At 38.9% G+C, this 24,517-nt stretch overlaps 1 protein-coding gene and 1 long non-coding RNA gene across 51 annotated transcripts in view; one reads left to right on the top strand and one right to left on the bottom strand.

Moving 5' to 3' along the window:
• SOX6 (SRY-box transcription factor 6) overlaps positions 1-24,517 on the top strand; it is a 458,084-nt gene that overhangs the window by 217,017 nt on the left and 216,550 nt on the right. The gene's annotated exons all lie outside the window — the stretch shown is intronic.
• On the bottom strand, positions 8,726-22,979 carry LOC310695223. Its single transcript, XR_014519987.1, has 3 exons — positions 11,303-22,979; positions 10,771-11,160; positions 8,726-10,618 (listed from the first exon to the last, which is right to left on the bottom strand). It is a non-coding gene; the product is annotated as an uncharacterized lncRNA (long non-coding RNA).

The raw sequence follows: 24,517 nt of genomic DNA, 5'->3' as shown, positions 1-24,517 counted from the left end.
TGCCATTAAAATAGTTTAAGCCATTAGTTTCAGTAATGTATCGTGTTTCCCTCAAGAACTAAAATAACCAAGTTCTTAAAACTTTTGTTGTTGTTGCAAATAATGTTGTGCATGAATTCAGGTTGCAATCCATACTATATACTTTATTACAAATAAATAATTTATTCTTGGCTGTGATAGTTGCCAGTCATGTCAGAGAAAATGTCTAGATGAGGTGAATGGGTCACATATTTTGGAAATGAACTTCTTTGATCCCTACATATTCAAACCTGTGGAACAGGAGTGGCAAACACGCATTCTTAAGTTGGTTTGCTGGGGGGTTTCTGCAAATAAAATTAAACTGACGTATTTCCCTCACATTTTGGGATATATATTTCATAGTAGCACATTATGGAATAAGTGCTGGAAATTTAAGCTGTAGCTTGCCATCTTCTAGATTCATAAAATGGTATGCAAATGAGGCCAAATATTGCAACTAGCATATGCAAATTAGCTGTGACCTTCTGTCTTACATTTCTGAAGTGGCTTTCACTGCTGAGCTGGTTGTCCACCCCTAGATCAATACATCCTTCCAATCATAATTTACCTTTAATAAACATATTGTCCGTCATCCTGTGGAAAAACTTCTATGCGTAGCAACGTGCTTCACACAGATGTATCTTTACATCATTAGCTATCTTATATCATTCTTACTGCATTTAGGGTCTGGTGCCTTGCTTACTACAACTGGCAGTTCTGAACCAATGAATGCACATTTAAATACTTTAACATGTCTAAGTAAATCTATTTAATCAGAGTCCTTTGGCTTCTGGAAATAAGTTGTCTAATCAAAATTTCACTTGAGCAGCTGTGACTGAGGAGGTCAACAGGCCCTGCCTAAGAGAATATGGCCCAGCTGGTTAAATCTGGTTGTTGTAGTGATTTAAATGGTCAAGTGCTGCTTGTAATCCAGGACCGTCTGTCTGTAAAAGGAACATTGAGTACTTCAGCATAATGTACAGCTGTTTTAATCTGTCCTTAATAATAGCACTTCAGCCGGTATCATGCCCAACTCTGTCACCAAACCAGTGGAAACCATTAGAATAATATATAGGAAGCTGTACATTGCCTCCAGTTGTTGAAGCATAGCCTTCCATTCTTTTCCACCCAAGTCATTTGATCGACATTATTGGTTGCCTAAACTGGTTTTCATTCAACAGCATGGGTATTGTAGCCAAACTACAGGCATTCTAGACTCTATCAAAATACTTGATTAGGTGCCGGATCTGATCTGGGTTTGGGATACACCACCACCCCACATGTTGGTAGTAAACTCTGATATCCAGTGTTGCATATTGCTTTCATCTGTGTCTTTTCCCTTTCTTTTATACCTTTTGAGCCCCCTTGCTTGACCTTTTCCCCACTTGCCAAAAGCAATGGGAAAATATTCTTTTAAGGGTCTTTATATTCTGATCAAGGTATAGTTCATATATTTAGCAGAAGGAACTACTTGTTTGTCTTCCTGGGGGTTTTACTTTTGAAAGACCAGTGAGGTCTGCAAACTCAACACATTTGTGGCCCTGCACTGAGATACTCAGGAAAAGTTGCCTTGTTACAACTGGGCCAGAAATAATTTGCTGCTCTGATAACACTTGACCCATAGAAAGGACTATTCACTGGAGTTGCTGCCTGGCAGGTAGATTTCTCTGTACTGAGATTATCAATTGCCATGCAAAAGGCAGTTAACCCATTCTGGTGATTAATTCATGGAGAGCAAGCTTTCTAAATTATCCCTTTGTAACATGACTCTGTATTAAGTTGCTGATGGTAACTTCATTACTTGCCCCATAGGAACCTCTGGCACTGCTTCAGAATTGGACAGAAGCCTCCATACGGCTTAAGAGACAAAAGATTATACAACCTTCACTGTTGCAGAGACAGGTAGTTTCTCCATGCCTTAATACCCCTCAGTCATGTAGCTTCTGCAACAATGGGACCAGGCTCCTCAAAATCCCATATAAGATAACTTCACCTTTTAAAGGAATATTAAATATTAATTTTGAATTTTAATTGTATTTTTGTTGTTTCTTTTATTTCTTATAATGTATTTTTTGCATTCTATGAAATGCAAGTTGAAATATAAGAAATAAAAACAATAAAAATACTATTAAAAATCATACAGCATTTAGCACAGTGTATTACAATTGCTTAAAACAGGAAGAAAAACCATTAATTGGTTCAAGGCCATCAGCAAGTTTCAAGTGTTCCATGGAAAATAAGTTTGGGAGCCATTGGCTTAAATATAATATTTTATGCATGCTTTCTGATGCTGTTTTCACTTTTTTAAAAAAGAAAAGGCCTTATTTGCTTTGTAAATGAAGGTATAGGTTCATACTAATTATTTTATCATTCATCCCAAATCCTTACAAGTAATAGCTAGCAACTGACTTGTCTGTAGCCAGAAGGGTAGATTTCTTTTCCAAGTCTCAGTACAATGCTTGCAGTGTGGAACGGTAGGCTGGTTAGTCATTTGGTACACTGGAAACTCAACTCCACATTTATGCTAAATCCCAAAACCCAATTACTCAGGGCCCACATTCATAGTTCACTTTCTCCCTTGATTCTGCATTAAGAGTACAATACCATATTTCAACAAAGCTTTTTATAAACAGGTTCTCACTCCAGTTTCCATGTTGAAGGCCATCATTCAGTATAACACAATAAACATATAACAGCAAATCTTTTCTATAGCATACACATAGTTGAAAGTATATAAATACATCTGTAGGGATATTTCCTCTATTGTGGTAATTCTGCTGGTGTGGTCAAATGAAGGTTTGCCGTATGATATTGGCCCTTTCTAATATCAGCATGGGACGCGGGTGGCGCTGTGGGTTAAACCACAGATCCTAGGACTTGCTGATCAGAAGGTCGGTGGTTCGAATCCCCACAACGGGGTGAGCTCCTGTTGCTCAGTCCCTGCTCCTGCCAACCTAGCAGTTCGAAAGCATGTCAAAGTGCAAGTAGATAAATAGGTATCACTCCGGCAGGAAGTAAAACGGCGTTTCCGTGTGCTGCTCTGGTTCGCCAGAAGTGGCTTAGTCATGCTGGCCTCATGACCCGGAAACTGTACGCCGGCTCCCTCGGACAATAAAGCGAGATGAGCGCCGCAACCCCAGAGTCGGTCACGACTGGACCTAATGGTCAGGGGTCCCTTTTACCCTTAATATCAGGCTGAACTTCAAAGAAGGCTTGCAGAGATTTCCATAACGTTGTTTATTTTAGAATATTTCTGTTTGGTTTAGTCTTTATAATGTTGTAACATTTTACTCAGTGTTGCCTAGGTGGAAAAAAGTGCTTGGAAGTTTTTAAATTCCTGTGCTTAGCCATCACATTTACTCATTTTTGCTGCTGGTGGATTGTTAACATGACACACACTGCTCAAGGAACTTGGAAGCACTGTATTGCTTTATACAAAGTGCGAGCCTGTTGCAGGAGATTTTATCTTTTGGATGAGACAAAGCTGGCTAGCACTGACAAGCACTAAAAATGCCCTTGAACTTTTCTGAAGAGAAGCATCTAGGTTTAATTCCAGTTGTACAGTTACATCCTGTCCATCTCCTCCACATCCCCACCCACATAGTTTCCATTAACGAAAGCACCATTCCTCTGTCTTAGAGAGGTTAGTATTCATATCTCAGTGATTTCCCTTTCGGTATCCATTATTGTCTAGATTGCTAAGATAAGCTTTAATCGTTGCAAAGCATTTTTCAAGCTGTACAGCAATTGCAAGTGATGCCAACCCACATTTATTTGGGTCTGGGATTGATATTGTTTTCTGCTGCTATCCTTACTTCTGCTTTGAAAATGAATTCTAAGCTTTAATAGAAGGGACCACATGGAGAACTGATCCACAACTCTCATAGTGTGAGGACTTATATTGTCATAGAATAAGATAGACTTAAAACAATTTCCTGCCCTAGCTTTGCATCTCTCTTCAAGGGATCTGTTGCATAAGTGCCACTTTCTGATCATTAGTGCAACATATTACATGAGGTGAGTTTGCAATGAAAGAAATTTATGTTCCATACTGAGTTAATAAAATAATAATATATTTCAATTTTATGGGGATGGCAAAAGAGAAAATGAACACCTCACTGCAATCAGTTTTGACAGTATAGGAAACAATATTTTGATGAGACAATCCATTACCAGTGAATATTAAAGTATATGCTGTGGTTGGGTCTAGAATCTACAAATTAATCTTGTACTCCCACCTATGACTTTTAGCTTTTAATAAAAAGAAAATGTTTTAAGAAACTTGTCTGTGTGTGGATTAGCTGTATGTATGTTGACCTTACGTAAGTCAATCTTCAATTTGTTTAGGTGAATAACCTCTGGTTTCTTTGGTGATGAACTTTGGTTTTAGTTAGTCTTATTTGCTCTGCCATTCCTGCTGTTTTGCAACAGCGCCTAAAAGTGCTTTAAGTGCTTGTGACCGTGGTAATGAATGAAAATGTCTTTTGAGCACTGGGAGGATTGCATTAGACTGAATAGTCACCTTACTTGTAAAAGCACTATTAGAGAGGGGCAGCTGTAAGTAAGGATAACGATTTGTGTCCACTGCTTATTTACGGAAAATTGTAAATGTATTATTTATTGAGAGCTCTCCAGACAGTGCTTGTCAGAATAAAAATGTCAACTCTAAGCAAAATGTTATGATAATACTAAAAATGCTATGTATGCACTTTGGAAATATAGCTAATTAGATCAGCTTTTTTTTAAGGAAATGACAGTAAAAATGGTCAGCGTTGCTACATATTTTAAAAGCTAATATAGTTCTTGTTTTCAGTAGGCTATGTGGCTTTTGATACCTTTCTCATTACTTACAAAATAATAATTTTGACACCTTTATTTTTCTGTCAGATGAAATAGAGATACATTCACTCTCTGTGTGACTGCATGTAAGATCTGACCTGCTCAGTTGGTAAGGAAGCATGGAAGGATGGACAGAATGTGTGTAAATAAAATAGCTGCTACTTTGCTCTGTTTTAGGCTGAAGCTGCCAGATGACAATTCTGAAAGCAATGCTGGCAGGCAGAGCAGGAAACACAGAGAAGTATCTTCCTCCCTACTGTCAAGAGTATGAAGCCATTTAGATTAAGCATTATTTTGAGATTAACTTCAGCAAAATGAATGAAAGGAAGAAACTCTACTCCAATGTTCCATTGACTTATTTTAATGCTATATATATATAAAATTGATGAGATCATTTGTACATATTACTCATGTTTTCAATATTTAGAAAGTGGCTATTTCAAGTATCAAATAATCAAATAATGAAGCAGCACAGTGAATGCCGCATTATAAATGCTAAATAATGGATATTCAGCTATTTCCTCAGAGTATACCTGTTAAATGAACATGACTAAGTTGGGTCCATTAATTTCAGTGGGTCTACTCGGAGTAAAAGTTGGTTGAATTCCACCCATTGTCTTCTCCAGCATTTCAAATCAAACCCTGGTACCAGATCTGGGAAATCCAGCCTACAGGATACCAGAGATATGACCTTGGACATCTGATGGCAGTTTCTGAGCTAAACTGAGTACACAAAGGACCTGATTGATGAGAACAAGATCTTATCTTCTTTTGTTCAAATTCCAGACCTAGGAAAAACCATCAGAACAAATCACAGAATTACATTTGAAACTGTAAAAACAAAACACTGGACTTGTAGATTAGAACCAGCCCACAAAATGTTACAAGCACACCCATCCTCACCTGCCCATGTGGCGCGGTACAACTTGATAGTCAGGCTGTCAAGCAGTTCTTGTAGCAATTGTTGTTTTCCCTAGGTAACTAGATAAGTACAGTGTTGATTCAATCTATAAGTGTGTGTGTGTGTGTGTGTGTGTGTGTGTGTGTGTGTGTGTGTGTGTCCATCCCCATATGTCTATATTTTGTTTTTGGCATCCTTTTCTCTCGAGAGACAGTGGAGTATGCCTCAAGGGTGAAATCAAACCTGGAGAATCACAGTGCCTGCTGTGGTTGCAGAGACAGTAACTTTTAACTGCTGCCTCCCGTATTGCTTTTGCTGCATTAGCAGCACCAAAGTGTTTGTGTGTAGTTTGCTAGCACAACCTTTGTTGAGTTGTACATTATTTGAACATCATTCATGCCACACTGCATTAAGCTAAGTTTACAGGTGTATGCAGTGACAGCAAAGTAGTGAAGTAAGTGGAAAGGGACGTGTCAGATATCTGCATAAAGGAAAGGAGTTAGGTATCCCAGGATTTCCATGTCTGCAGTGTGATTCTTACTATGCACTACTGGTCATAACAGTATAATAATGAATGCAGGAATGGTCTAAACATTGCTAGACAAACCAGTCTTGAACTTGACTGTGACTGATATTTACCATACTATATACTATAGTATAAACTGTCAAGTTGAATAATAACATTGTGCTGTGCCTTCTTACAAATGTTTGTTTTTAATCTATTAGTAGTAGATTTCTACGTTGGGCGTGGGAGCTCAATGCAGCCACAAGTCTGCCACATCTCCTAAATAAATCTCATATTTTATCCCTGCACTATTATCAAAAAATAAAAAAATGAAAGTTAATATTTGTTTACAAAGACACCTCCAGATTCTAGATTCTCTGCTTAACCTCCTAACAATGGTTTTAGAGATCTGGAGTAGTCTGTGGGCTTTTTACCTTTCCTCTCTCTAATATGGAAATCCTTACTGCTATTTAGTTTTAGAGCTAACATTGATAAGCAGGGGAGAACTGGGAAATTGCATTACAATAAAAGCCATACAAAAGTCAATAGACTTATTATACCCACTGCCATAAAGTGTAGAAATGGGACCAACTGGGGGGCTTTAAAAGGAGCTTAGACTGATTAATGGATAATAAAGTTATCAATGACTATTGGATCTGATGGCTGTGTACCACGTCCAGTATTAGAGATAGTATGCCCTGAAAACCTGTTACTGGAGAAGCACAAGTGGGGAGTGTGCTGTTACGTTCATGATCTGCTTGTGACCTTCTGGTAGGCATATGGTTGGCCACTGTGAGAACAAGATGCTGAACTAGATGGGCCTTTGGCCTTATCTAGCAGGACTTTTATCTGCAGTGACATTGTCATAATTTACCTAGATGGCAGGTTGCAAACCTGTTTCTAGCCAAGGTTGTTAAATGCGGCTTAGTAGTGACTATGGTTGATGAAGCTACCAGTGCAGATGTAATGTTAACCATAGTAAACTTCAAAACAGAAAGGAAGGTCAGTTTGACTGCTGTGTACTAGCGAAGGATAGAGGAAGAGAAATACAGTGGTGCCCCGCAAGACGAATGCCTCGCAAGACGGAAAACTCGCTAGACGAAAGAGTTTTCTGTTTTGGAGGTGCTTCGCAAAACGAATCTCCTATGGGCTTGCTTCGCAAGACGAAAATGTCTTGCGAATTCCTGCGGTTTTTCCCCCTTTCCCCCCCTTTTTGTAAGCCGCTAAGCCGCTTATCAGCTGATCCAATAAGCTGATAAACCGCTAATAGCGCTAATCCGCTAATCCGCTGATCCTTCAATGGGCTTGCTTCGCAAGACGAAAAAACCGCTAGACGAAGAGAATCACAGAAGGGATTCTTTTCGTCTTGCGAGGCACCACTGTACATGGGTCTGTGAAGCACTTCCGTTGTTCACAGTTAGATCAAGTATGATTTGTCTGTTCTGAGCCAGAGAATCCCAATTCATGGTGGTAATCGTATGCACAAATATTTACTTCCTTGTTTTGTTTTTTCTAAGAATGAGGAGAGTATTTGTGTTTGAGGTGTTATCATCCTTAAAGCAATTGCTTTTGTGCCTGGCTCAAGGTGGAAGCTTCAGAGCAGTGAGACTTTGGGTACTTGGCTCTTTGGCCTATGATGCTTTAAGAAATCCTGAATGCCAGCCAGTTAACCCAGTGCCGCTTGGCCCAGGGAGGAGGTAGCAAGGATGAACTATGCTGGAAATCTCAAATGGGAATCAGGTCTGGAGCAATGTCCTGCTGTTCATTTAGCTTTTAGCATGGTGGTTTTTTTGTGTTTTTTGTGTTTTTTTGTGTGTGTTTTTTGCTTTTTGTTTTAAACCTCTTCTTTTGTAGTGAAAACGTCCCTTCTCAAGATTTCAAAATCTTCTGAACCGCTCTATTTTTATCTGCTGGTTGTTTTCAGTATATAGCTTGTTTTAATTGTGTAAACTTTCCTGGATTCAAATTCAGTGGTGAATTCATCATTCATTAGTGGTGTCTTTTGTCTTTTTACCTCCATGCTTAATATGTACCATCTCGCCTATGAGCCACAAAAAACACAATATTGCCGTAAAACCCAAGAGGGGATTGTTTTGGTGCAAGTGCACGGCTGAATGGAGAAGCAGTAGTGGGGAGTGGCAAAACTACACATGTATCTTGCATGAGCAGTGGAGAAGGTTTATTTGAGTTCCAGGTACCTGTGGAAATGTGCACACGAGGGCTTGGAGGCTATATGTTGCAAATTATTTAAGATGCAGAAAAGAAAGTAAAAAGGTAAAGGGACCCCTGACCATTAGGTCCAGTCGTGGCTGATTCTGGGGTTTCAGCACTCACCTCGCTTTATTGGCTGAAGGAGCCGGCGTACAGCTTCTGGGTCATGTGGCCAGCATGACTAAGCCGCTGCTGGCGAACCAGAGCAGCCGTTTACCTTCCCAGCGGAACGGTACCTATTTATCTACTTGCACTTTGATGTGCTTTTGAACTGCTAGGTTGGCAGGAGCTGGGACCGAGCAGTGGGAGCTCACCCTGTCACGGGGATTCGAACCGCCAACCTTCTGATCGGCAAGTCCTAGGCTCTGTGGTTTAACCCACAGTACCACCCACATCCCAGAAAAGAAAGTAGGCAGTGCTTAAAAGCATACTATGGTACTAGGAATGTAGGTACACTGAGAATCTGATGGAATGAGTGGAAGGCAGTCATGTTAACTGCTAAAAAATAACCAAAGAGACTAGCCTTGACTATTAGCCTGCCTTTACTCCAGGAAGTCTAGCTTACAGCTGAGTCCTTGGTACAGTGGTACCTTGGGTTAAGAACTTAATTCGTTCTGGAGGTCCAAAACTGTTCTTAACCTGAGGTACCACTTTAGCTAATGCGGCCACTCGCTGCTGCTGTGCTGCCGTCGTACAATTTCTGTTCTCATCCTGAAGAACAGTTCTTAACCCGATGTACTATTTCTGTGTTAGTGGAGTCTGTAACCTGAAGTGTCTGTAACCCAAGGTACCACCGTACTAATATCCACTCTCTCTCTGATATCAATTGTTAAATGGATACACTTACAAGTTCCAAACCCAAGTGTGTTGTCTTCCATTGCAGGCAATGAGGGTTCTTGGATTGTTGGTACTTCCTGCCTGCAGTCTCAAAAATCACTGACCTTGGAGTACAAGGTTGGATGCTGGATCTCGTCTTCAGAGGAGTTCTGGAATATGTTGCCCTTGAATCCTGTTGTAGTTAGGATTAGAGATCTGCCCTTGTGTAACAGGAGACAAATGCTGCAGCTGCTACTTCTTTGGAGATAAGGTCCAGTGAAAGGGCACCAGCTGTGTCCTTGTGCCATGGTCAGAACTCTTACTCAGTATCCCATAAGCACCTATGTGTGCGCTCTGAAAACTGGAAGCAAGCTCCTTCTTTCTGCTTATACACTGACAAATTTGCAGTCAGCCATGAATGATAAAATAAAATCCAAATAGCAACAGTAGCATATACTTATTAGAATATGCAAAAATGATCTCTGGTTACAGTGTGGCATGCTGGGGTTGAGGAGCAATAGCTAATTTCCCCCTTTGAAACTACAAATGCTAGCTGTTACTTGGATTTGCCTCTAGTGTTAATTGCAGCACATTGGTCCCTTTTAAGTAGCCATGGCTTCTTTGCCTCAGCATACCATGCTGCAACCTGAGATCTTTTTGCACTAGGCATAATCTAACTTAATTAAGTCTGCATAACACCTCCTCCATTCCATTTAAAGACTCTTACAAGCTGCAGACTAGGGCTTTTCACCATATCCAGCAATTTACTACTTTGCTCACTCATTTTCTCTCTCTTTTGTATAACATTCAGCCTGAAGAAGCATTCTGTTGAACTTGAAAGCTTGCTTGCTGCTTTGGCACTATTTAGCTGGTTCCAATGAAAGATTATTCTACTCTGGATTTTTGAGACTTGGGATAGGTGATATTTTAGTGTGTTAGCTGGTTGCTTAATAGCTGCATTTCTCATTAAACTGGTTGCTAATCTTGGTGCTTGCTAGGCACAGAAGGTCTAGCAAGTACCTGGATGGGAGACTGCCTTGAAGCTATAGCAATGGATCCTGGGTAAGAATCAGAGTTCTAAAGCAGATCATGAAGAGTCAACAAGATTAGCCACTAGGGGTGGCACATCTCATTTTACTGCTTTGCCACCGTGCCAAAGCCTCCCCTACCTGTATTGTGTGGTGGTACCGGCGAAGCAACAACAGTGGGTTTGGGCAAGATTTTGTGAGATCTCTTGTAGTGCATGACATCTCACGAAATTTTGGTGTGATCTGACGAGATCTTGCCAGAAACCGCACCACCTCATGGTCTTCCACGGCTTGAGACAGCTGCCACACAGTGGCGTAGCGTGGGGGGTGCAGGGGGGCCGGCCGCACCGGGCGCAACATCTGGGGGTTAGGGTTAGGGGGCGCAAATCCACGGGTTAGGGGGCGCAAATTACTTGCCTTGCCCCAGGTGCTGACAACCCACGCTACGCCACTGCTGCCACAGCCTGCCTTTTGAGTGGATCAGCCCTGTTTGTCATCAGCTTGGAGATACATGACAAGTTGTAATTAAATCTATCTCTTTAGTGATGCCTTAATCTGAAGGTTTTAAACATTTAATGAAGCAATATGATAAAAGGTATTTTATTCTGTAGCATTCTATAGTATTAACGCAACACATCTATACAGACATTGATCTCTTGCCCCCATATCTGATGAGAGCTTGGGATTGTAGTGGGTAGCTCAATGAAGGCGTCGACCCATTGTGTAGCATCTTTGAAAAAGGCAAATTCTATGCTAGGAATCAGTAGGAAAGGAATTGAAAATAAAAGTGTCAATATCATAATGTTGTCATGCAAAGTTATAGTGCAATCATATTTGGAATACTGTCTGTAGTTCTGTGTATCTGAAGAAGTGTGCATGCACACAAAAGCTCATACCAAGAACTAACTTAGTTGGTCTTTAAGGTGCTACTGGAAGGAATTTTTTTATTTTGACTATGGCAGACCAACACGGCTACCTATCTACTGTCTGTAGTTCTGGTTGTCTCACCTCAAAAAAGTCCTTGTAGAGTTTGGAAAAGGTCCAGAAAAGGGCAGCCAAAATGATCAAGGGGATGGAGCAATTCCCTATGAGGAAAAGTTGCAGCATTTGGGACTTTTCAGTTTAGAGAAAGGCTGAGTTCGATGTGACATGATAGAAGTTTACAAAATTATACATGGCATGGAGAAAGTGGACGAGGAAAGTTTTTTCTCCCTGCTCTCATAACACTAAAACTGGTGGATATCCAATGGATGGTTTTATTTGATGTATCGCCAGCAAACCACAGTTTACTATTGGCATGCTGTTGAAAAATGGTAAATTAGTTAATGGCCACTATCAAATGAGAATCACATAAATGCTTCATAATAAAGCAGTTACAAGGGCCTGAGGAGCTGCACCCAAAGGCATTATGTAATTCAGTGACTTTGTCTATAATCTTTGACAATTCCTGGAGAACAGTGAGGTCCTTGCATACTGGAGGCGGGCAAATGTTGTCCCCAACTTCAGAAGGAGGAAAAAAGAAGACCCCAGTAACTACCGACCAATGAGCTTGATATCAATGCCAGGAGGGGATGCTAATCAAATTTGCAGATTACACCAAATTGGGAAGGGTAGCCAATGCTGCAGGAAGCAGAACTGGGATTCAAGATATACCTGAACAGATTAGAGAACTGGGCCAAAACTAACAAAATGAATTTCAATAGGGACAAATGAAGGTTCTACACATAGGCAGGAAGAGCCAGCTGCACAGATGGGGGACACTGGATTGCCAGTAGTACATGTGAAAATGATCCAGGTGTATTAGTAGACCTTAAGCTTAAAATGAATCTACAGTATGATGCAGCAGCAAAAAAAAACCCTAATCCTTTTGTAAGCTGCATCAACAGAAGTATAGTGTCCTTATCAAGGGAAATAGTAGTCCCAATCTATACTGCCCTAGTCAGACCGCACCTGGAATACTGTGTCCAGTTCTGAGCACCACAGTTTAAGGTAAGGTTACCAGATTTTTTTCAATGAATCCGGGGACACTTTTCAACTTCCTACTAAATAGATGGATTTTGTCAGGGGACTGATTTGTAAATCTGGGGACTGTCCCCCAGAAATGGGGACATCTGGTAACCTTCGTTTAAGGAGGATAGTGACAAGCTAGAATGTGTTCAGAGGAGGGAAACCATGATGATCAAGCGTCTGGAAACAAAGTCTTATGAGGAACGGTTGAGGGAATTGAGTATGTTTAACCTGCTGAAGAGGAGAGTGAGAGGAAATATGCTCCCATCTTCAAATATCTAAAGAGCTGTAACATGGAGGATGGAACAAGTTTGTTTTCTCCTGTTCTGGAGGCTAGGACCCAAATGAATGGCTTCAGGTGACAAGAAAGGAGATTCCAGCTAAATATCAAAAGAATTTTCTCACCATAAGAGCTTCTTGACTCCCACAAGATGTGGTGGACTCTCCTTCGTTGGAGGTTTTTAAGCAGAGGTTGGATGGCCATCTGTCATGGCTACTTTAGTTGAGATTCTTGCATTGCAGGGGGTTGGACTAGATGACCCCTGGGATCCCTTCCAACTGTGCAATTATATGATTCTATGCTTAAGCATTTCATTATTTGGTGGGCATGCCCTTTTTTTTAAAAAAATAAATAAATCTAAATAGGCATGCTGGAACATTCCCCCCCCCCCAAAAAAAATTCTAGTTGCTGTATTTAACTAGAAAGGGACAGAACTGGAAAGGGAAAGGAAATAACAAGGGCCCACAACAGTACAGTTATGCTAAAAAGAGATGTCTGAATTCTACTAAGATTGCAAATTCTGTCATGGTATGTATATGTATATATGTATGTGTATTTTTAAAAGAAACCTATGAAGAAATGACTGAAAAAAGGGGAACCTGAAGCAATGGGAAAATGGCCAAGGTGTAGCAGCTAATTCTTAACCTAGCTTTGTAGGTCTTACCATTCCTTATCCTGCTCATCATTCTGTGAATCCCTGAGGTTGTACAAACTGGCCTAACATCACTCAGCTCCAGTTTTATATCCTCTTTTAATAATGTTGAATTGATTCTGCCCAACTTTGATTCAGACAACCTGCTTGTCTTGGGAAAAAAGTGCTCTATTTAATCAGTGGCTCTGTCTCCAGCATAGTTCCCACTGTGCAAGAGTAGAGCCAAGGAGTAGTGCAGTGGCCTGTCACTTCTGTTTGAATAGGCAATGTAGAGCTGTTCAGCCGAAGAGACAGGAGTTGGAACTGCTTGTTAGGACACATGATCAAAAGCCACTCTCTGCTTTCTGCCAATCAAACCTCATGTCGCCTTGTGGGGCAGACATTAAATAGATTTTTTTTTTCCTGCTGTACGCTGTGGGCACTTTGCCAGTTTGACATGTGAACTGTTACAAAAGGTATCAGAGTTTCCACTGCTTGCTGACTGCTTTTAAACATTACCAAGCCGGCTGTTGCCCAAAGTAGAATATGTTTAAATAATGCATTATGATAAATTTCCATTAGTATTATTTGGCTTCCTTCATGCTTTGAGGACTTCGTAGATGTTTTTGGATGCCAAACCAGAATTTGGTTTCCTGAAGGAGAATTAAAAAAAAAATCCCAAAAAAACCCCAAACAGTTGAACAACTGTATGACAAATAGATTTGAACAAGATGGTTTTTGTCTGAGTTATGGTGAGTTGTCTCTTTTCAATGTGTGTGCTTCTTCTTCTTCTTCTTAAAAAAAAAAAAGCTTTCATATTTTCTGTTTTAACATACATTTACTAATTTTCCTTGCTGAGTTTGCAGCAGTGTTGGTGTTTTGTTTTTTTTAAAAAAAAGTATGTTTGCATTCAGGGATATTAAAAGGGTACATGTTTTATAATTTCATTTATTATGCTGATTGGACAAGTGGTCTACACTACATATCTTTTTGTAAATACTGGTAGCTGTTCTTTTATGGCATTCTTTCCTCCCTCGCCATTCCCACCCCCCTACTCCTTGCCTGCTACTGCTACCCTTCTTTGCTACCTCAGCTCTTGTGCCCATGGCAACAAAATCAGTGGAGATTTTTTTTTTTTTAATAGAAGCTGCCAAAGGCACTGAGTTTGTCAGTCTTTAGAAATCTCCTAAACCCAAGTAATTACTTCTAAGGGACTATCTCGATCTGAATTCTTGCCAATAACTCTGTGATTTTTCCTGGTCTAATGATCATTTATGAAGGAGCAAAGTTTTGTGTGCGTGTGTGCGCGCACACCAAAAACGTGCCACAGCAATCTAGACAAACTCATTTAAACAGTGAACTAACCGTAAACAGCTGCTCCCTCAATAAGCCATTCTTTATAATACCCTTATTACCTTCTAGTGTCTCAAATTCTGATTAGTCAACAGTGCTGATTACTGTATGGCATTCCATTGCCTGCCTTCCTTGGGCTCAGCTGCTCGATGTGATTACAACACAACTTATGTATTGTTCGCCCCCCCTTCAAGTTTCTCTTCAGGCTATATGTCTTAAAGAGCTCCAAGGAGACCGAGAAGTTTTATTTTCAGTTAGGGGACTAGACTGTTGTGATGCTTTCCAAATAGAGATGTAAACATTGGAGCAAGGACCCCCCCCCCCCGCTTCTGCTTCTACAACTTTGTGGCAAGAGAAGAAAGCTGTTTGATATCCACAATGAATATGGCCTGTAAATACGTGGAGGTTACTCAGATGTTTGCAGGGCAATGGCAGTCATTAGTATAACTACCAGCATATTAACTGGGGGGGGGGGGGAAGATGGAGGAATTTGAGAAAGGCAATCAGTGGTGACCAAACTTGGCTTCCATGGCAGTCAGGAGGATTTTACCAGTGGCTTCAAAGAAAGTATTGTTAGGTTCAAGGTGAGCACTTTAAAGTATTTTACCCTTCAATATTCTGTGTGTTTCTGCAGTACACATTACATATTGGAAGTAATACAGTGTTTTGTGTTTTTTTAAAAAAAACTTTGGTTGTGTTGTGGGCCACCCCAGTGGTTTGCATGTTCTTAATGGGCCATATTATGGGTCTGTTTTACGATTTTTATTTTAGAGGTCTGTTTGAAATGCCTTTGGACTAAAACACAAGTCCTTCTGCATTCTGGAGCATTTGAATTGAAATCTAAGGGGAAGGAGAAGTGCTGTTGTATAGTAGCAGGGGATTGCTAGAATTGTGCCTTCTCTGTGCTGTTGAAATATAAATGTCAATTTATCTGAGGACCAGAACTGTTATACTACTAACATCTTCTGTAACTTATTAAACGACTTAAAAGTTTTTCACATTATCACAGAATAGGACTGTGGTGAGGCAAAAATAACTTTAAATAACTTGGTGATATTTAAAGTATATGCAACTCCACAGCACCTCCTCATGCAACCCCCTCCAGAATGTATCTGTAGTATGCATGGAAACCTGATGCACTGGAATTGCAGTCGCATTAATGTCCTTAAATCTGTGCTTTAGAGTGTATTCTGAAAATAGCAAATCTCTCTCTTTTGTAAATTAAAATTGGTGTGAATGAAAACAGATGTTGACATGCTTTACTTTTATCTACAGGGATCTCAGCTGAAAGGGGGAGGAAGGGCATCAAGGTTAGATTATAGCAAATAAGGCAGAGAACAAGATAGCTTGTATCAAGAAGTGCACTGACTTTTGCATATAATTATAAAAAGAGGGGCTGGAATACAATTGGCAGCTTTTTATTGGAAAGTCTTGTCAGTTTACTTGATAAATATATATTGGAAAGACACCACAAGGGCCCCATATGAGAAGATGGGGAATCGTCTCAATATTTTTTTTACTAAAATATATTGATAATAGAGCTGTATTCCTAAGAAGATGTATGAGAGAAGAAGAGTTTTCTCCAAGAGATAGTCAGTAACATCCCAGTGTATAAGACCTATGGGAGTTCGAACAGAGTATCATGCTTGCCAATCTTTAGCATTATTTCAGCATGATATCTTTACAGCTTGTCAAAACTCCATTATTGTTATATCGTCCTTAAAAAAATCACCCCGTTACAATACCATTCTATTTTACATCCTTTGTAAAGAAAAGGCCAACGAAGTGTTTAATGGTTTAAAATGTACAACTTGTGAAATAGCTTCCATGGCCAATTTAAATAAGTCTTGTTGAAGTTTTTCTTTAGTTTTTTTAAAAAAGAAACAGAAATAATTTATTTATAAGATCGTTAATAGATTTCCTCTATTCCTTTTACATCTTAGATTACCTTATAATTTTCCTTAATCTGCATGAACAATAATGATCAATTTTGTCAGTATTATTCACACCTTTTATTAATTTAACATAGATGAATAAATGTGAATGTTGTGAAGAGTTGATTGGGAAAAGATTTTAAATTTGACAGTTAGATTACAGGTTACCTAAGGAAAAATGGCTCTTTCTGTAGCTACCTAGTAATTTAATTCTTGCTTGAAATTATTATAATTTATTACAGTGTGTGGTTCTTAATGAATGTCTACTATTAAATGAAAAAGGAGAAATTGAAATTATGAAATCCTTAACTAATATCTTAAAAATCCTTCAAACAATTAAATGGATATTAATGTCATGCCACATTCTTTCTACTTTCTCCATTGAGAAATAAAACCTTGTATAATATTGTTAGCTCTGCATCCAAATCCTGTTTAAACAGCTAAATATTCTGGGGGGGGGGGGGGAGAACAAAATGCTAAATAGGAAAAACATATTGACATCCCATATTAACTTCTGTGATGTGCTGGATCAGAGAACGCAGAATTGCTCTTACAGAAAACAGTAGAAAGTTCCAGTAGATAGTTAATGATTGTTTTGTGATTTCACAGCCCTGTTCATAGAAGAAGAAACACCTTGGAAAGGGGCTTGCTGTAACCTAGTATATTATATGCGTAGCTGGTTTAGTCTTGGTCTATTTGCATATTTATTTAGCATGCTTTTTATACCTCACTTCATCTCATAGGATCACAGGGCAGTTTAGAAAATAGAACTTAATCCAGCCAATTTTAAACAGAGTAAGGACTTTTTGATACATCCCATTGAAACTAGTGGGATGTAAAATATGCTTAAATTTGTTTGGATTGTGTTCTAGAAGGACAACAATTTTGCAGAAAGAGAATTCTGGAAAGTATGATGTATTTGGAGAGAATAGGCAAATGCACAATATAGACTCGATATAACATTTCATTCTTACTGTTTTACATATCAATATAAGTGGATTACTTTGGGGGGCATCCAGCAATCACTGATGGCAATCACACATTAGACAAAGTGATATTTCCAGATGATCATGAAGGACAGAGTAGGATAAAAATGCACAGTAACTTTTGTTACTGCAAATCTAAATAGGGTTACTAAAATATATTCAAAGGGCTAAAGTCAGTTTTCTGTTAAAACATGGGATGAACTTTTGTAACAAAATTAAGCATCTGAACTTTGTATTTTTGGGGCTGCTTCTGTCCCAAATATAGCACCCCCTCTCTCTCCAAACAGTTAGATCAGGCTGTTATCTCTGAAATGGTGATGTAAACAACAACAACAACCCAGTTCTGACACATTATAGTGAATTCTGCTTAATAATTTATTTTCCACAGAAGTAGACCATATTGAATTCAGTAGAGTTTACTTCTGGATTTGGGTATAGGACTGCAACCTTAGCTTGATTGTTTACAAATTAATCAGGATTATCTATATGTTTGATACTATACTCATGCTATATTCATGACATAAGCAGGATAGAAATATAGAACAGACCTGATACAGAAAGGACAAAGACATCTCTTTACTTTCTATATTTGTTTGCTGCTGCTGCTTCTCACCCAACTACTTCTTCTTTCGCTTTGAAGACTGAAACTGGTCACACCTTGAAAGCCCCGTCTAATCATGTTGCACTTTATGAACCTTTTAAAATCTGAATAACTAAAATGTCACTTCCGTGTGCCTGTTGCTACTTTGAATTAATGGTGACAGATGGATGCTCTGTTGGGTATTTAATCTGGAGATACCAATACACGCTTGCATCCTTCCAAAGGTATATCTTTTCCACATGGTCAAAATGTGTTGGGTCACAGTTCACTGCAGGGTCCTTGATGAACTGCCAAAAAAAGAAAAAGAAAAAAAAGAAAAAAAAAGGTTGCAGACAGTGCTTTGATTATGACTTTTATGGACCATCCATATAACTGATCAAAATTCACACACACACCCCATTTTATGAACTGAAGAGACCACCTCTTCAAACATGACCCAGAGTTTGATCATTGGTTTATGATTCTGAACTTCATGGCAAACATTGCTCAGTGCTTTTGCCAGACATTTCATTGTGCAAAATTATAGCAGGCTGCATTTCTGAATACACACATACCAAAGAGTAAGTCTTATTGAACTAAGAGAGAGTTACTACTTAATAAACATCATGCATAGGATTGTTTACTTAGTGTCTTACCTTGTATTTTTAAAAACCTTGTTGTCTTCAAGCTCATGAAGGTTGGGAGCCAGGTTTCTATTTTATTATACTATTCATCCAATAAAGGTAGGCTGCTGCTAAATAATATTTTCCCTTTGAATATTAAATAAATAGGTTTTTGTGTTACATTTCTGGCCTTCTCATTTGTATCAGATAAATATGTTGCAGGTCAGGTACTGCTCTTCTTGCTTATTGTTTAAAGAAATGAAAGGCTTATTTTAAAATGGTATAGATTACAAAAAAGTTAAATTACGCTTCAGTGAAAAAATCATTTGTCTTGCATAGTCATAGTTATCAGCAGTGCTTTTTTCTGGGGGTACGCAGGGGTACACATACCCCTAAACATTTTGTGAATCTTTGTACTTTTGTCCATTTACTGTATTTCCTTTCCGCGATTTGAACTATAAAATTGTGATTTTCTTGAGTCAAAATGAGAGTACCCCTAAACCTATTTTTTTTTAAATCACTGGTTATCAGTGACATATTTATGGACTCTGATTGTTTTTTAAACTGGGAAGCCAGCACAGGACGTCTGGGTCTTACATAAATAGGCCCTGAATTAGCATGTGGCATGAATAGCATGTTTAAACAATTAAAAATTGCAGTTGTCTTAATGCAATTTGTTAGCTTTATTAATACTAATTTGCTGTTGCTTTTTGTTTGATGGGGCATTGTACCCAAGTATCTGCAGTGGATGAAAGCCATGCTGTAGTATTTGCAATAATGGGAGTTGCTTGTTCCTTCCTTAATCAGTCACAGAGTTCTTTAGGAAAACTTTAATTTGCTCTTTGGTTATTAGCTGTACTTAGAAATGACCTTGTGGGGTATGGAAGCATGGCACAGTGGCACTTTCCAGCTGTACACATGGTATCCGTCGGGGTACAATCATGCTCAGTCCCAGCACCGCAGGCTTGGACATATGTTGAGTTTTATTTCTTTCTTCTGACATTAATCCTATTCACCAGCTGTTCTGCAAGCTGCTATTCTTCAGCTTGGAGATTACATTTTTGGGGATACCAACAAAGGTCTTACTTGACCAGCGCTCTCACACCACTTACTTGAGAAATATTTGGATTTTAGGATTAGTAAGTCTTTTTTCTGCCTATGTTCTTTGTTGTCTTTGGAGAGCTGAGATTTTAACTTAATTTATCATCACTTTTAATTCACTGCCGGAAAGCCCTTAAGGGAGCCACTATTTTCACAGTACTTTTCTATTAAAGAACAGCGTTTAGATGTAGAAAAATATAATTCACATTTCATACATTTCAACCTAAAGAACACAAATAATGGCATTGTCCTGATAATTTGTGAAAAACACACATAGTTTTCTCCCCATTTTTCAGTATGTTATGTTTCATTGTCTAATCTATCACTAATCAAGTTTCACTGACTATGAAGTACGTTACACTCATAAAATATACCAATAAGCGGTATGGATTTCTCACTTCATATTCCAGATGATCTGCACATAAGCAGGATGTTAAACATCTGTAGTTTAAGCCTTTTGGGACTAACAGGTGCATTAATGTTGGAAAGAAATGTGGCCTGAACAATAAGGTTACAGACCATGCAATATATAGAAGCAAAAGCAGCCTGATTTAATGAAGCAGAGTTCACATAGTGTTACATAACAATGGGATTTCAACTTGTTTCTTTTGCATAAATATATTTTAATTGTATTCCTGGATGTAATTTTTTTTTAAAATCCCATTTTCAGTGTTCTTAAGTGCAGGTCTGTTTCACTATTGAATCAAAGCAAGACTGATAACTCACATAATTCCTGGCTTCATGTCTGGTTTAAGTGGAATCTGAATAGTCAGAATATGCACTGAGAATGGAGAATTTGCTCATTTGTTACGATTATGAGAATGTGAACCCTAACCCCATCTGCACCAAGTAACACCCATCTATCTTACTGCCTTGGTTCCTTGTTGCTTCTTTCACAGACTCTGTAGCTAAAGTCAATTCTCTTTGTATTGAAATGCTAATCTGCAATTGTCATATAGGTTTGCCATGTACTTTAGAGTCCATATCCAAGAAAATAAGTAGTGGGAAGAGAAGAGGAGAGCAGGACAGAATAACATTTTTGAGAGCAATATTCCTAGAGAGATACACCAGTAGTGAATCCTTCTGTACTATATATGGCCATTCTATTTATAGCAATATTCATATTTTTATTGGTGGCCAAAGCGCTGCTTATAGGAAAACCTACAGGTGACTAATAGGAGTTGCTCACTAAGTGGAATAATGAATAGTATTAGGTGTCAATTAAATCAAGCTTCCCCGAGGTGCAGGTGCTCCACAATGTACTGACACATTTCAAGTAGCAGCACCACTTCACCCATGCATATGAACAAGCACATTTGCATATTAAAAAGCTGAAAATTATTTAACTGAAGCAAAAGTCTTTTAGAGATGATGGAGGTTATTAAAACTGTTGACAAGAAAGAAGGTAATTGCCTGAAAATGAGAGATGACATTCTGCTATACACAGGGAACGTTGTTTTTGTTGTATTGTGCAGCAGTGCCTGGGTGTATAACCTATTACGTTGAGATTGCTCCTATGCAATTAGACCCTTTTTGTCCTCACTTCAATAAGGCTATGATTATGAAGGATTGAAGAACACTTGGCATATTGAATGTCTGTTGTTTTTATAACTTCGTCAGAAATGACAAAACACGTTTTGTGTCCTGTTTTTTCTTTGTAGGCTTATTGATTCTGTGATTATAATATTCATAAAAGACAATGTGTTCATGGTTGAACACTCTGTCATTTATACAGGTTTTATTCCCTCCACCTCTCTTTTTCACCACAGTACTTGTTTGAATGCCAAGGTGCTAGTCATAGAGGCAGGCAGGATGTGTGTGTGTGTGTGTGTGTGTGTGTGTGTGTGTGTCTGTTTAAAAGCATTTAAAAATGAACTGGTGAGAAGTTTGTCAGTAACAATTCCAAATATTTCTATCTGTAATGAGTACAAAAATATTCAGAAAATGAGATCAGAACAATCCAGCCGCATAGAGCTAATTTTTACTTTTTATCTCAGAGCAGCAATTACAATGCAGTACATCTCCTTTGTCCTCTGGATCTCCATACGAATGCTCAGTTCAGTTCGGAGGTTGTGTCTTGGTAGGACTACAATACAGAGTTTTTATGCTTAACAGAAAGGAAAGCTTTTCTGTTTAAATTGTTTCCCATTTGAAAATAAATAAACCAATAGAATTCAATTTTAAGGGGCTTTTAACAAAGGAAAAACTCACTGAATTATATTATTTGGGTCTAGATTCAAGGGGTCATAAGGGACAATGCAATGGGATGCCTGAAACCTCTCTTTGAGTGCTATGCCAACCAACAGATCTCTCCTGAAACATGAATGGCCTTTGGGAATGGTCTCTGGCACTATACTAGGAACTCCAGTAAGGAAAAAGAAGTCTAGTGGAAAATTCAAGGGGATCTTTGGATCTGGCTCCAAGTGTGCTAATCCTCAAATGGATACAAGATGTCAGAATTGTTCATGGTAGAAGAGAAGGTGAGTTCACGAATCAATTGACATAAGTTGTTCTTTTTAATAGATGTTGGAAATCTCAAGTAAAGTATCAGAGGAATATTAAATGTCTCAGGATAGCCTTGGGAATCATCATCATCACCTCTGGGTTGGATCCAAAGGTTCCTTTGTGCCAAAGGAAGGACTTGCTTCCTTTTCGTCCCACTTATCTACCTAGTAGTTAATTATGAATATTCCATCAAGATATAATCTGGAGAGATGCTGTTAGGTGTTAAATTGGATGGTTTCTGCTGCTAAAGTACTGAGCACGCATTTATGGTGAGTGCTTACATCATAGGCTTGCTTCACATACTCTGTGTCACTAACATATTGCAAGACTGGGAGACTGGGATTTGCTTCTCTTTCATTTGTACTAATTCATCTAACAAAATAACTTATTCCTTACGTTTAAAACTGCAGTGCTGTTTAGCTAGCTTGTGGATTTGGGTATCATATAATTGCAGAGTTGGAAAAGGGTCATCTAGTCCAACCCCTTGTAATTCAGGAATCTTTTGCTAAACAGGGGGCTCGAACCCACAACCCTGAGATTAAAAGCCTCATGCTCTCCCAACAGAGGTGTCCACTTGGGTGGCAAGTGATATATGCACCTTGCTCCAGATTTTAGTGAAACAACATTCCATACAAAATCTAACACCAGTGCTTTGTGGAGTGCTAAAATTGGAACTACCTTTATGGTCCGATGATATGATGCATTGCATGTGTAAGTAGGCCCAGGGCCAAAGCAATAGCACCAAACATTTTTGGTCTGAGTACTGTTGCTGCAGTTTAAAGACTCTTCTAAATTTTAAGTTTTGACAGTGATAATGAACCCCAATTCATTTTGTAAGTTTGCCCCTGGTCCCCTCCCCTTATACTTTCATGTCAAAGCATTTGGTTTGTGTAGTATAGCAGAGCCTTCAGCAAATTCTTAGCTAATCTAAGGATGTGATATGAATTGCTTTCATGCAGTTAATGTGAACATTTTTGTTAAGCAACTCTGGGAAAGCTTGATAAGCCTTGGGACCATGAGATGAGGAGGGAAGTTTAACCCCCTTTCCATGGTCCCAGCAAAAAAAAAAAAAAAAAGGAAAATAAAGCCACCCTCCAAAAGGGTGAATTTTAAGGGAAGCCTCCATTGGATAAATATCTATCGTTCTCCATTAATTTGTCTAATTCCCTTTTAAAGGACCCTAGCCAGGGGCCACACCACATCTTGTGGCAGTAAAGTCTCTAAATTATGCACTGTGTGAAGTAGTCTTTTCTCTTCTCTCTCCTGAACTACTGCTGCCCATCAGTTGTCCTGTGGGATCCTATGTTTTAGTGATGCACAGACAAACAAATAAAAGAGAAGTAAGAGTTTCAGTTTTATGATAAGTGTTCAGATGTTCTAGGTCCTTCACACCTAGTGTAAAGGTGATAAAATAATAATCTGTGAATTGCAGCTTAGTATACACTGAAAATTAGCTCTATGTAATTTGTGTTGGTGAAAACATACTTTCCATATTGAGAAGACTGAGTCTTCCCCTTACCCAGTTAATCTTTGAATTACACAGTACCACATTAGATCGATGTGAAAAGTTCTCAGGGTTTCCTTTCAGCAGTTTCTGAGAACTTTGGATGAAGGACACATTTTTGGCTCTTTAACCTCAAATTGTGCCTATTAATATTCACAGTCTGAGAGCCAACAAAATTTTAAAAATGAAGGAGTGGGGGAGGAAGGAATTAAGACTGTTATCCTGCACACAGCTGCTGTTGCTTGTTGTTACAATGGGGGTTCCACATGCATGCCACAGGGAGTGAGATTGGGAGAAGGATAGGATTTGTCTGAAAGAGTTGGTTTGAATTTGAGATGAACATTCACTCTGAGGAGGATATCTATAGCTGGAGGAAGGAGCCTCATAGTTTATAACCTGTGGGAATACAGACTACCTGGGTCTCAGTGCAGCCAGGAGGGGAGAGTGCTTCTAGGTAAAGAAGACTTCCAAACCAGCAACAAGGGGTGAGGTGATCCCTTGGGTCTGTTATACCAACTGGAATACCTCAGGAGTGGGATTGTTAAGAGAGGGGGTAATTGACGGAAAGTGCCCCTCACTCATGAGCCAAATAGTTAGATTGTGATGGAAACTGTGCTGTGTTAAAAGCATTTAACTGTACTAAGAAAAGGAACAAGAGTGAAGTTTAAGAAAAGCTGTGCATTCATTATTGTGTT

This window comes from Podarcis liolepis (genome assembly GCF_965112155.1).
Source record: "Podarcis liolepis genome assembly, chromosome: 1".
Classification (NCBI taxonomy): Eukaryota; Metazoa; Chordata; class Lepidosauria; order Squamata; family Lacertidae; genus Podarcis; species Podarcis liolepis.
The sequence above is the reverse complement of the archived record's forward strand: the minus strand, read 5'-3'. Positions and strand labels throughout refer to the sequence as shown.